The sequence below is a fragment of the Canis lupus genome, chromosome 23 (genome assembly GCF_048164855.1).
Source record: "Canis lupus baileyi chromosome 23, mCanLup2.hap1, whole genome shotgun sequence".
Lineage (NCBI taxonomy): Eukaryota > Metazoa > Chordata > Mammalia > Carnivora > Canidae > Canis > Canis lupus.
Genome location: NC_132860.1, coordinates 39903997 through 39917940, shown reverse-complemented (window position 1 = coordinate 39917940; position 13944 = coordinate 39903997).

The following is a 13944-nucleotide window of genomic DNA, read 5'->3' as shown; positions in this document are numbered from 1 at the left end:
AGAGACTCAAAAAGAGGTCACAAATTTTGTGAAAATTGAAAAACAAAAAAATATGACAAGGAAAAGAATTTCCTTGAACTCTACAACATAAGCATCACTATTTAATAACAAACCAGGCTTGATTTTAACTCCAGTCTATTTTTCATAATTTTACTTCATTTAAAGATATATTACATGTAATCAGTTTGCATAATAGGAAATTACATACACAGATTTCTTATTCTGTTGAGATTGTGTTTGATGTTTTTATATCAGTTATAATTCTATTTGTGTTTTAATCATTATTAAAGAACTTTATTTGAACCAAAACAAATACATGGAAAGGCTTTTCCATTTCCACTGGTCCATTCTATGCTCAATTCAGAATAAAAATGATTTAGGGTAGAATTAGCTTATCTAAAAAGAGCTGTTTTGTTCAAGTTTTAATTTAAATTCCAGTTAAAATAGTGTTATATTACTATTAGTATATAGTGATTCAGGGCTTCCATACATCAGCCAGCGCTCATCATAACAAGTGCATTCCTTAATCCCCATAACCTATTTTCCCCATCACCCCACCGACTCTCTGGTGACCAGCAGTTTGTTCTCTGGAGTTAAGAGTCTATTCTTTGGCTTTCCTCCCCCCCACCCCTCGGTTTTCCTTTGCCCATTTGTTTTACTTTCTTAAATTCCACATATGAATGAAATCCTACAGTATTTGTCTTTTTCTGACTGACTTATTTGCTTAGCATAATACTCTCTAGCTCCAACCATGTTGTTGCAAATGACAAGATTTCATTCTTTTTTATGTTCCATTATATATATATATATATATATATATATATATATATATGCCACACCTTCTTTATTCATTCATCAGCTAGTGCACACTTGGGCTTTTTCTATAATTTGCTAATCATAGACATTGCTGCTGTAAACATTGGGGTGCATGGTATCCCTTTGAATTAGTATTTGTGTATTCTTTAGATAAATACCTAGTAGGGCAATTGCTGGATCATAGCATAGTTCTATTTTTAACTTTTTTAAGAAAACTCCATACTTTCTTCCACAGTGGCTGCACCAGTTTTCATTCCCACCAACTGTGCAAGAGCGTTCCCCTTTCACCACATCCTCACCAACACCTGTTGTTTTTGTGTTGTTGATTTTAGCCATAAAAGACTTTTTGCCTTAAAAAATGTTTTTAGTATTATGCCTGTTAAGAAGATACAAAATGAAGATGAACTATTTTTAAATAACATAAGGGTTTCTTCTGTTGTCTAGGTAATGATGGAGATGCCAGGAGTAAATACAATATATAGGATGCCCTTAGCCATTAACTGAACCAGAATTCTAATAGAAGCAGCAAACTGAGGTCAGCTGAATAATCAATTTACAACCTTGGCCTTGAGTTTGAGTCTTTTGACTCACAAAGATCTAGAGGTGCTCTTGTGAGGTATCAGTAAAAAAAAAAACACGTTACTATATATATAACCTAGGTTGCTCCCTTAAAACCTAGGTTGCTTTGAAAACCTTTATCTTTAGGTTTTCTTCCCAGCCACTCCTTTTACTGATGAAACTGAAGTCCAAAGAAGTTTAGTGACATATGTGAAGTTACACAACTAGCTAAGACTTAGAATAATTGCTAAAAGCCATATCTCTACTATTCCTCTAATAATACCTCCTGCTCCTGAGAGTCTATTGGGTACTAGGTATTCGACTTACATTAATTTATTAAATTGGCATAGCAGATTTTCAATGTAGAATTAATTTCACAGTTGGTGAATAAAGAAACAGAGGCTCTGAGAGAGTAAATAAATTGTACAAGGTCACATAAAAGTAAAGATATAGACACATATATATAGAGAGAGACTATTTTCTATGTATATATATATATATATATACATACGTTTTTCTTTAAAAAAATTTTAAAAATAGGGTACCAAATTATGTATATCCTGTTACCTCAAATAAAAGGTATATACAGAACTTTTCTATATACAGAACTTTTTTAAAACACAAAATCTTCTTTCCTTCCTTCTTCCTTTCTTTCCTTTCTTTATTATTTTTGTGTAATGGGATCCTTCTCAACAAGGATTTATTTATTCAACAAGCTGTCAACATTGTTGAGATTGCTGTGGATGGAGGAATGAGTAAATCAAAGTCCCTGCTCTCATGGGGGTTGCATTCTAATGGCCTGCAGTGAGCAATACACAAATAAATATATGTTACATACTAATGAATTTCATGGAGAGAAATAAGGACATTTAAGAAGAAGAGTGTTTATTGGGGATACTGTTTATATAAAGTAATCAAAGAAGTCTTCTATGATAGTACAATAATTGAGCAGAGCTCTGAGGAAAATGAACTAGGCCATGTAAATGTCTGAGAGAATAAAATCCCAGACAGAAAGACAAGGAAATACAAAGGCCTAACATGGGAACGTAAATGAAGCTTTCCAGGGACAATGTGACTTAAAGACCTGGAACAAGGAAGAATTAGCAGTGAATGAGGTAAGAAAAGTGGTAGGTAGGGAGAAGATGATGTACTTTTACCCTGATTTTCCATAGGAATAAAATAGGGAATTGATAGAGGGTATTGAGGGAAGGGAGTGGCATGATTTAATTGGCATCTTAAGAAAGCCCGTCTGGGTACTTTATGGAGAAGAGTTTATAGGGGTCAGAGGGAAGCGGAGAGGCTGGAGAGGCAATTATTATGATAAACCAAGAGGATGATGCTGAAGATGCTGCTGGACTGAATCAGGGGAGCTGTAGAAAAGGTTTGAGGAGAAATGAAAAGGTGTGAGATAATTTGAGGAAGGAAGATGACTTGACTTAAAAAATATACTCAGGGTTGGTAATTGTGAATTTAAAATGAGGGCAGCCCGGGTGGCTCAGTGGCTTAGCACCGTCTTCAGCCTAGGGTGTGATCCTGGAGACCTGGGATCAAGTCCCATGTCAGGCTCCCTGCATGGAGCCTGCTTTCTCCCTCTGCCTGTATCTGTGCCTCTCTGTCTATCTCTCTCATGAATAAATAAATAAAATCTTTAAAAAATAAAAATAAAAAATAATAAAATGAGGTTAGTAAGTATGGTTGTGCCTTTTTTTCTCCAGTCACATTCTACTAAGCAGGTTTAGGTCAAAATAGGAAGAGATTTAGATTCCGCATGAGTTAGTGATTTAATAAGAAAGTGCAGTAGAGGGAAAGAGGGGCAGTGGAATATGCAAATGAACATAAGAGAATTAATCTAATTATTGACAGTGGAACTCAAGTGAATAAAAAGTGAAGACAGGAGTTAAGGGACAGTAAGGAGGTGGTAAGATCAATGTATAACAGGTACAGATGGGGTTAATGGAAAGTGAGACTCGTCATTCATAATGGCAGGGCTAGAACAGATCTCAGAGGCAAGTTGCTGAGGTAGGTAGAACAATAGTATTAAGATCAGGTCCACAATACTAGAAAATTTATTCACGTGCATGTTGTAATCATAACAGGTGGAACTGGAGAGTGATGTCGAGCTACATGATAAAATCTCTAATAAAGGGGAGGAGAGTAATTTTGGAAGTTCTGGTCTATCCAGGAAGGGGCAAGAATGATGGTACATTGGAAAAAGCACTAAACCTGGCTTCATTCATTTACTGAGTCTCTATTGAATCTTTGTGTCAGGGAGTGGAAATGTCAACATGCATAAAATAAAAATCCGCTTCCTCAGGGCTTCTGGCCAGTATGAGAGAGAGAACACATCATCAAAGCCACATCCTGTGCAATCCAATAGTCATGAAAGCCCCCATAGTGTGGGAACAGCTTGTTGTATCAAGGGGCTGGAGAAACTTTCTCAGATAAAGTAGAAAGGAAACCTTGGAAGGATAAGTATACGTTTCAAGATAAAGAGGATAGGACATCTGGTAGAGAAAAATGAATAGGAAGAGAGTAGCAAATGAAGTGGAAGGTGAGGGGAGACTTAATTGGCAGATGTGGCAGCGCAAGTCCTACATGGGTAGCAGAGAAGCTGCAAAGCTGGGGCTGAAGCACAGGTTGAAACCATCATTAGAAAGTCTTATATTGTAACCAGTTAGAGTCACCATTGAGCTTAAACAACGGAGTGACCATGAGATCTAGATTTCAGAAAAATTCTTCTGTCTGTGGGATGGAAGATGGATTGACAGCAGCACTGGATGTAGAACAAGTTAGGATAATACAGTTAAGAATTGGCAAGGGCCTTGATTGGCAAGAGGAATGGCTGGGGGTATAAAGTTGCAGCAGATATATTTTTTTTAAGTATGTGATTAAAATATTTTCCAATATACTCACAAAGTTGCCTGATGATGACTATAATCAGTTTTAGAACATTGTCATTACTCCTGAAAGCAATCCCATAACCATTAGCAATCACTCCCAAATGCCACCCCTCCACCCCCTGAAAATCACTAATCTATGTTCTATATCCATGAATTTGCCTATTCTGGACATTTTATGTAAATTGGATCATATAATGTCTTTTGTACCTGGCTTCTTTCACCTAGCATTCATATACAAGCATTTTTGTGGACATATGTTTTCAATTCTCTTGGATATATAATTAGAAGTGGAATTTCTGGCTCATACAGTAACTCTATATTTACTTTTTGAAGTACTGTCAAATTCTTTTGCAATATTGCTGTACCATTTTGCATTCCCACCAGTAATATATGAGTCTTCTAATTTCTCCATGTCTTTACCAACACTTGTTATTGTTTCTCTTTTTGATTATAGCCATCCTAGTGGATGCGAAATTGTAACTCATTGTGATTTTGATTTACGTTTAACTCACTTCTAAGGATGTTGAATATCTTTGCATCTGTTTATTGGCCATTTGTATATCTTCTTTGAAAAAATATTCAGATAATTTGCCGATTTTAATTGTGTCTCTTCTCCTTTTGTTACTGAATTGTAGATTTCTTGATACAATTCTATATAGAAATCTTTTGTCAGATGTATCGTTTAGAAATATTTTCTTAAATTCTATGGGTTGTCTGTTCACTTTCTTGATAGCATCCTTTGAGGCGTAAAGGTTTTTATTGTGATGACATTTCATTTATCTCGTTTCTTTTTTATATGGTTGATGCCATATTTGAGAAGGCATTTTGCCTAATTCATGATCCTGAAGATTTATCACTATTTTTCTAAGAGTTTTATTTTTTAGAGATTTTATTTATTTATTTATTTATTTATTTTTATTTTTTTTTTGAGATTTTATTTATTTATTCATGAAAGACACAGAGAGAGGCAGAGACACAGGCAGGGGGAGAAGCAGGCTCCCCGCAGGAAGCCCAGCGCAGACATCCCAGGACCCTCCGGATCACTCCCTGAGCTGAAGGCAGACGCTCAACCACTGAGCCACTCAGGTGCCCCTTTCTAAGAGTTTAAAAAATACTTTTAGCTCTTATATTTAGGTCTGTGATCCATTTTTATTTAATTTTTCAGTATGATATGAGGAAGGGGTCCAACTTCATTCTTTTGCATGTGGATATCCGGTTGTCCAAGCAAGAGTCCTTGAAAAGACTATGCCGGCAGCTGATTGTGCCTGACTGAGCTTCATCTGAGGCTGGACTCTCAGAGCTGGGACCATTACAGAGCCAGCCTCCATATTCTCAGAGTCCACTTCCCTCTCATGGCCCAAGGGGATGCTGCTGCTCCAGGGAAACATTGGATGAACTGAAAATAGAGGGTGGTAAAATAGGAAAGGGAGTACATTCAGGGCAACTATCTCTATATTTTCCTCCATCTGGGTTGGGGATGGTTGCAGAGGGCACTAGCTCAGGAGATAGAGGAATATGGGAAAAAATGGACACTCTGATGACCATCTACCACTTGGATACATAGCTGGAGCTAATGGAGCAAACCCAAGCTCCAGTGATCCTCCATCCCTTCAGAGACGGAGAAGTTTCCTCTAAGTAGGAGGAGATAGTCTTCAGAACAGGGGGTAAGGAGACTTCCTGAATTAAGTCCTTGCTGGGTTCTTTTTTTCTGCTCTACTTGCCTGCACTATAGTTTATATTGTTAGAATTGTAAATGAATTTATAATTGTCTCAGTGAAAATGTCAATTAAAAAAGTAAGAAAATTGAGCTAAGGATTTTAACATGCGTTTATTTAGCCAAAAATCTACATATGTCATATAAAAATACATGCAAAGATAGTTAACATCAATTAGTTATTAGGAAAAGCTAGTTAAAAGCTGTGAATGTGTTAGGATATGGAGCAACTGGAACTCTCATTTATTGCTGATTGAAATGCAAAATGGTACAACCTCTTTTGAAAACAGTTCAGTAAAAAAAAAAACAGTTCAGTAGATGTTTTAAATAAAAGTTAAACATGGAGCTGTTGTATGAACCAGATATCTTATTAAGTAGCCAAAATGAATGAAAATATGTCTAAACAAAAATTGTACATACATGTTAATATGATAGCAGCCCCAAATGAGAAAAAACTCAACTATTTATCTACTGGTGAATTGATAAAATATGCTATATCTATAGGATGGAATACTATTTAGCAATATACAAAATGAATGAATTATTGATAAATGCATTACCTTGTATTGAAAAGTCATTATGTTAAATGAAAAAAAAAAGCCAGACACAAAAGACTAACAGATCTATTTATTTTTTTATATAAATTTATTTTTTATTGGTGTTCAATTTGCCAACATATACAATAACACCCAGTGCTCATCCCATCAAGTGCCCCCCTCAGTGCCCATCACCCAGTAACCCCCCCCCACCACCCCTAGTTCGTTTCCCAGAGTTAGGAGTCTCTTATGTTATGTTTCTCTCTCTGCCATTTCCCATTCATTTTTTCTCCTCTACCCTTTATTCCCTTTCACTATTTTTTATATTCCCCAAATGATTGAGACCATAAAATGTCCTTCTCCGACTGACTTATTTCACTCAGCATAATACCTTCCAGTTCCATTCATGTCGAAGCAAATGGTGGGTATTCATGGTTTATAAGTAATATTCCAGGGATCCCTGGGTGGCGCAGCGGTTTGGCGCCTGCCTTTGGCCCAGGGCGCGATCCTGGAGACCCGGGATCGAATCCCACGTCGGGCTCCCAGTGCATGGAGCCTGCTTCTCCCTCTGCCTCTCTCTCTCTCTCCCTGTGTGACTATCATAAATAAATTTTAAGAAAAAAAATAAGTAATATTCCATTGTATACATAGACCACAGCTTCTTTATCCATTCATCTTTTGGTGGAGACCGAGGCTCCTTCCACAGTGTGGCTATTGTGGACATTGCTGCTAGAAACATCGGGGTGCAGGTGTCCCGGCGTTTCACTGCATCTGTATCTTTGGGGTAAATCCCCAACAGTGCAATTGCTGGGTCGTAGGGCAGATCTATTTTTAACTCTTTGAGGAGCCTCCACACAGTTTTCCAGAGTGGCTGCACCAGTTCACATTCCCACCAACAGTGCAGGAGGGTTCCCCTTTCTCCACATCCTCTCCAACATTTGTGGTTTCCTGCCTTGTTAATTTTCCCCATTCTCATTGGTGTGAGGTGGTATCTCATTGTGGTTTTGATTTGTATTTCCCTGATGGCAAGTGATGCGGAGCATTTTCTCATGTGCCTGTTGGCCATGTCTATGTCTTCCTCTGTGAGATTTCTAACAGATCTATTTATAAAACATTTTAGAAAATACAAAACTATGTTGACATATCAGATTAGTGGTTACCACAATTATAGAAAGAGCCCAAATGTCCATCAACTAATGAATGGATAAAGATGTGATATATATGTATATATAAAATCTGGTCTATATATATAATAGAATACTACTTAGCCATCGAAAAGCATGAAATCTTGCCATTTGCAACAATGTGGATGGAACTAGAGTGTATTATACTAAACAAAATAAGTCAAAGAAAGATAAATACCTTATATTTTCATTCATATATGGAATTTAAGAAATAAAACAGAAGAACATAGTGAAAGGGAGAAGAAAGAAGGAGGCAAACCATGAGACTCTTAACTGTAGAGAACAAACTGAGGAGAGGTGGATGAGAGGTATGGGAGGATGATGGGCATTAAGGACGGCACTTGTGATGAGCACTGGGTGTTATATGCAACTGGTGAATCACTAAATTCTATCCCTGAAAACAATAATATGCTGTATGTTAACTAGAATTTGTTTTTTTATTTTTTAAAAGATTTTATTTATTCATGAGAGACACAGAGAGAGGCAGAGACACAGACAGAGGGAGAAGCAGGCTCCCCGGGGGACCCTAATGTGGGACTCCATCCCGGATCCCAGCAGGCGCCCAGCTGCTGAGTCACTCAGGCATCCCAACTAACTAGAATTTAAAGAAAACTTGAAACAAACAAAAAATGCTAGCTCATTCCAAGAAAAAAAAAAAACACAATGTAATAATGTACCACTAGATTAAAATAATGGTCTATTTTAACACTATCATATTGATAAAGACTAAGAGGGCAGTTGAGAAAAGATAAAATCCTGGTGAGATGAACCAGTACAAATGATTTGCTGCTTTACAGGATTACATATGTTTGTGTGCATGTAAACATGTATAAAAGAATGCTGAATGGCTACCTATCTGACAGTTATAAAAATGAATATGTGATTTCAAATTTGAAAATAAAATATCAAACAAAGGAGATGCATACTAAAACAGAAAAAAAAAAGATTAGTGGTTGCCAGAGGCTAGGATTTACTATAAAGAGACATGGGGACTTCTGGGCCATTGGAGATGATCTATACCTTGATCATGGTAGTGTTTACATAGCCATATGTGTATTTGTCAAAAAGTGTTGGGCTGCACATCTATAATGAGTGAAATAGATTTCATGTAAATTATACCACAGCAAAGCTAATTTTAAAACATCTTCAGGAAAACCATAAGTAGATTTTCCTATAATTAAATTGGTGATTTCAGACCTATGTCTTATTGTGTCAGTTTGTTTTAAATCTCAGAATTGGAAGGAATCTTAGACATAGATATCTGGGTCATCTTCTTATTTTCAACATGATGAAACTGACGTTTAGAGAAAAAAGTCTTCCCCAAGGCCTCACGGTTAGTTAATAAGAAGACTAGAAGCCACTCTCCTGAAATTCTAATGTGCCTTTTAGGTTCTTCGTTATACAGTAGTCTCCTCTGAAGATACTGACCATGCCTTATCAATCTCTTAATCAATCTTTTATAAATCTCTCAATTGGGATCCCTGGGTGGCGCAGCGGTTTGGCGCCTGCCTTTGGCCCAGGGCGCGATCCTGGAGACCCGGGATCGAATCCCACGTCGGGCTCTCGGTGCATGGAGCCTGCTTCTCCCTCTGCCTGTGTCTCTGCCTCTCTCTCTCTCTCTCTCTGTGTGACTACCATAAATAAATAAAAATTAAAAAAAAAATTTAAATCTCTCAATTTATCTTATCAGTTCTATTTTTAAAATTTCAATTTAATGCAATCAATTAATTTCAGATGTTTTAGATGTTACATATTCTAATTCTACAATCTGCATTTGATGGTTTTCCTGAAGACTAATGTTTAGCTAACTTATAATCTATTTATCATCTCCCCTCAACCTTAGTCCTATTAATCATAGAGTCTCCATTACCTAACTGCAGTAGCTGAATGGCTTGTGGGTCTTTTTTTGCTGTAATTTTCTATTTTACTTTTTTTGGTTATGCAATCTCTTACTAGTTTTTTTAAAAGTTGGTTGTCTATTAAAAAAATAGACTTCAGATTATATCTTTTACCCTTTTCTTTGTAGGGAGGGAGAGTGGGGGGCCTGAATCTACTCATGGGCAGTTCTGAGTCAAGGCTGAGATGCAGCTCTATCAAGAGTGAGCTTCTTTTGGTTCTGCTTATCCCTCTTTCAAGAGGGAGCTTCATAAATTCCTTACCCCTCCTCGTGAGCACAGAAATGTTCTCTTCTGTTCCTGAGTCTCCCAAAACTGCTCTGCTCTTGAGACGCTTTTCACTTGAGTTCGGCCTTCTGCCCCACGTAGCCTAAGTATTCAGCACAAGTCCTGAGGGGTAAGGTGGCAGAGGCTTGGAAGCCCTGTCAAGCTTCTTCCAAATACTCTGCCAGGTTTTCTGTGCCCTCCATGGATTCAAAGCCTGAATTGTCAGACTCCTGTCACACCAAGAACCAACAAATGCCCCCCGGGGTAAAGGAAGCAGAGAAGGTCAGGCCACATGAGGAGGCTCCTCCTTCCTGGAATTTCATTCCCTTCATATCTGGAGGCATCTGAACATTTTGACTACTTTCAAACATATTTTCTAAATTGTATAGTTTTTTTTTCTAGTTTCTAGTCAGGGGCACTACAGGGGCACAACATTAGCTAGTCCACTCTACCCGAAATGCAAATCTAACCCAGAGAAGTAAATGTCGGTAGGTAAAATATCTACAGTGTAAGTATTTTATATAAATTGGCAGAAAACTTTGCAGGATTTAGAAGATAAATCTAGTAACTTTTCATTTTGTCAAAAATTAATATTCTGTTTTCATCTATATTAACAGTAATATTACCAACTTTGTTGACATTTATTAGACACCAAGTAGTGTTCATACATACATAATCTCTTTTAATCCTTGCATCAGTACTGAGATGTGGGCCAACTCTTCCCATTTACAGATGAGGTTATTGAGACACAGGGCAGTCACACAGCTAGTGAGAGGGAACGCAGAGATTGGAGACTGAATTTTCTTTCTCTCAGCCACTAAACCAAACTACCTCACATGAGAACCACTTTACAATGAACTGCCTATTGCACAATTCACAGTTTACTCTCTCAATGACAGAGTACACTTCCCAAGACTCATTCACATGTTGTAATATAAAATCAGTTCTTGAATTGGAAGAAAGGAAGAGAATTCCAGAGGTTTTAGTCCTCAGGGCCTTTGCATTAATTGGTCACATTGACTAAAAGTTCCATTATGAAATTCAACACATATGCCTCTAGTGAGGAGCTGTTGATCACATTTTCCTGGAATTCATTCATCAAAGATGGGCAGTTCCAGGAAGAAGGATCCTGCACATTGATTGCCCCATGGAGGGTTCTAGTTCACAGGGCCCTGTGTTTCCATTAGAAAGTACTGGGGGTGAATTCTCAACCTTTCCAAAACCTCTTATGGTAGAGCAGAAACCATTATGGGGCAGCCTCTCAGAACTGAATGAGGCCACATGTCTTAGCACTGTGGCCAGGACTGGTGTATCTCTAACAGACTGACCATCAGATGTGGGAATAAAACATATTTTGAATTACCTTATGGATATATGTTTATAGCAGGGTTTCAGACAGCCCTCGGCACCCTGTGTGCGTGTGTGTGTGCGCATGCACACACACACACACATACACACACACATAATGGTGGTATTAGATAAATCCTGGGGGATGGGAGTGACAAATGCTGATTTTACTGAAAAGACTCTGAAAACTAAGAAATTAAGATTCTGTTAAAAGATGGACTAAGGTTTGGTAGAGAATGTATGATCAATATAGAAAAATAAAAGTTACTTTTTCAGAGACCTCAATTTATAGCCTATGAAAATTGTATCACTAAACTATTAACTAGATTTAATTTAGATAGATTTAAGCATAGGGTGCTTTTAGGATGCAAGAAAAGCTGCCCTGATGAGCAGCTTAAGCAAGGTTATGAAAGAGTAAAGAACCAGTCTTTTGAATAAGAACAGACAGGATATTCCAGGGAAAGAAATGGACATTTAATCCTACAAAAATCTATGGGGTAAGTATAGTCCTATTTTGTGAGAAACTAGTCTTAAATAAATTCAGCAATTTGCCCAAGGTCTCAGAGCAATTAACTGTTTGAACCAACTATCAGTTCTGGATATATGTAAATTTAAAGGTGTTGCCTTTTTACGACACCCCACTGCTTCTCAAGCCATGGATGCAAGTGGATACACCTCACTAAGCTGTAGTTATGGAAAAGGACATTAGTAAATGTCTTGTTTTATAAGATTATTATTAGGTGCTCTTTTTCCATAAAGCTTTAAAGCTTTTGCAGGTGATCCTCTCTTCTTCCAATCATAACAATGAAAATCTCTCCAATGAGGAGATAACTCTCCAATGAGGAGATAACTACGTCCAGGTCTCCTAGCGCTCCACGTTGGTATCTTAGGCCTCTCCAACCTGTGACATGAGCACTATCCTAATTACTGACCCAAGGGATGTCCTCTTTTAAGTTGTAACATGAGGTCTCTGTTAATCATCATAACATAACATTTCTTTTTCTACAAACTGACCCTTGAGAAAATCCACCCACTAAATTGTATAGGCCCCATAATCTATTTTGAACAAATTTATTAGTACAGCTGCTACCAAAATCAATTCACTTTGGTTAGAAACCAGCTCTACCATTAAAAATGATTATCTCCTACCCTTGTGAAACCCACAGACTTGGTTAAGGCTCACGTTTTTCAAGTTTTTAATTCCAGTTAGTTAACATAGAGTATGATTTTACTTTCAAGTGTATGATATAGTAATTCAACAATTCTATATATCATCCTGTGTTCATCATGACAAGTGCACTCCTTAATCACCATCACCTATGTCCCCCACCACTACCCTCCTCTCCTCTGGTCACTATCAGTTTGTTCTCTATAATTAAGAGAACTATAGGAACAAACCTATTTCTAGGAACTAGAAACTATAGGAACTAATATGTTTCTTTTTTTTTTTTTCTTTTTTAATTTTTATTTATTTATGATAGTCACAGAGAGAGAGAGAGAGAGAGAGAGGCAGAGACACAGGCAGAGGGAGAAGCAGGCTCCATGCACCAGGAGCCCGACGTGGGATTCGATCCCGGGTCTCCAGGATCGCGCCCTGGGCCAAAGGCAGGCGCTAAACCGCTGCGCCACCCAGGGATCCCAGGAACTAATATGTTTCTTGATTGTCCCTCTCTCTTCTTTTTTTTCCTCCCTTTGGTTTGTTTTTTGTTTGTTTGTTTGCTTGTTTGTTTCTTAAATTCCACACATGAGTGAAAACATATGACATTTGTCTTTCTCTGACTGACTTCACGCCTAAGTGAAGGAGTGTATTCTCTAGCTCTATCCATGTTGTTGCAAATGGCAAGAATTCATTATTTCTTATGGCTGAATAATATTCCATTATAGATATATACCACATCTTCTTTATCCATTCATAAATCAATTGACACTTGGCCTGCTTCGGTATCTTGGCTATTATAAATAACAGCTATACACATATGGGCGCATGTATGCCTTTGATTTAATATTTTTGTACTTTTTGGATAAATACTCAATAGTGCAGTTGCTGGATCTTAAGTCTTAGGGTAGTTCTATTTTTAACTTTTTGAGGAACCTCTGTACTGTCTTCCATAGTGGCTGCACTAGTTTGCATTCCCAGCTACAGTGCGAAGGGTTCCCCTTTCTCCATATCCTCTTCAACACTGTTTTTCTTGTATTGTTGAATTTAGCCATTCTGACAGGTATGAGGTGATATCCTATTGTAGTTTTGATTTGCATTTCCCTGATGATAAATGATGGTGAGTATCTTTTCGTAAGTCTGTTGGTCATCTAGATGTATTCTTTGGAGAAATATTTATTCATCATCTCTGCCCATTTTTAAGCTGGATTATTTGTTTTTTGGGGGGGGTTGAGTTGTATAAGTTCTTTATATATTTTGGATATTAACCCTTTATTGGGTATCACTTACAAATATCTCCTGCCATTCAGTAGGTTGCCTTTTAATTTTGTTGATCGATTCCTTTGCTGTGCAGAAGCTTTTATTTTAATGTTGTCCCAACAGTTTTCTTTCCCTTGACTCAGGGGAATGTCAGAGAAGTTACTGCCTGTTCTAGGATTTTTTATAGTTATAGGTCTCACATTTAGGTGTTTGATCCATTTTGAATTTATGTTTGTGTATGGATAAGAAGTGGTCCAGTTTCATTCTTTTGCATGTTACTGCCCAGTTTTTCCAACACCATTTGTTGAAGA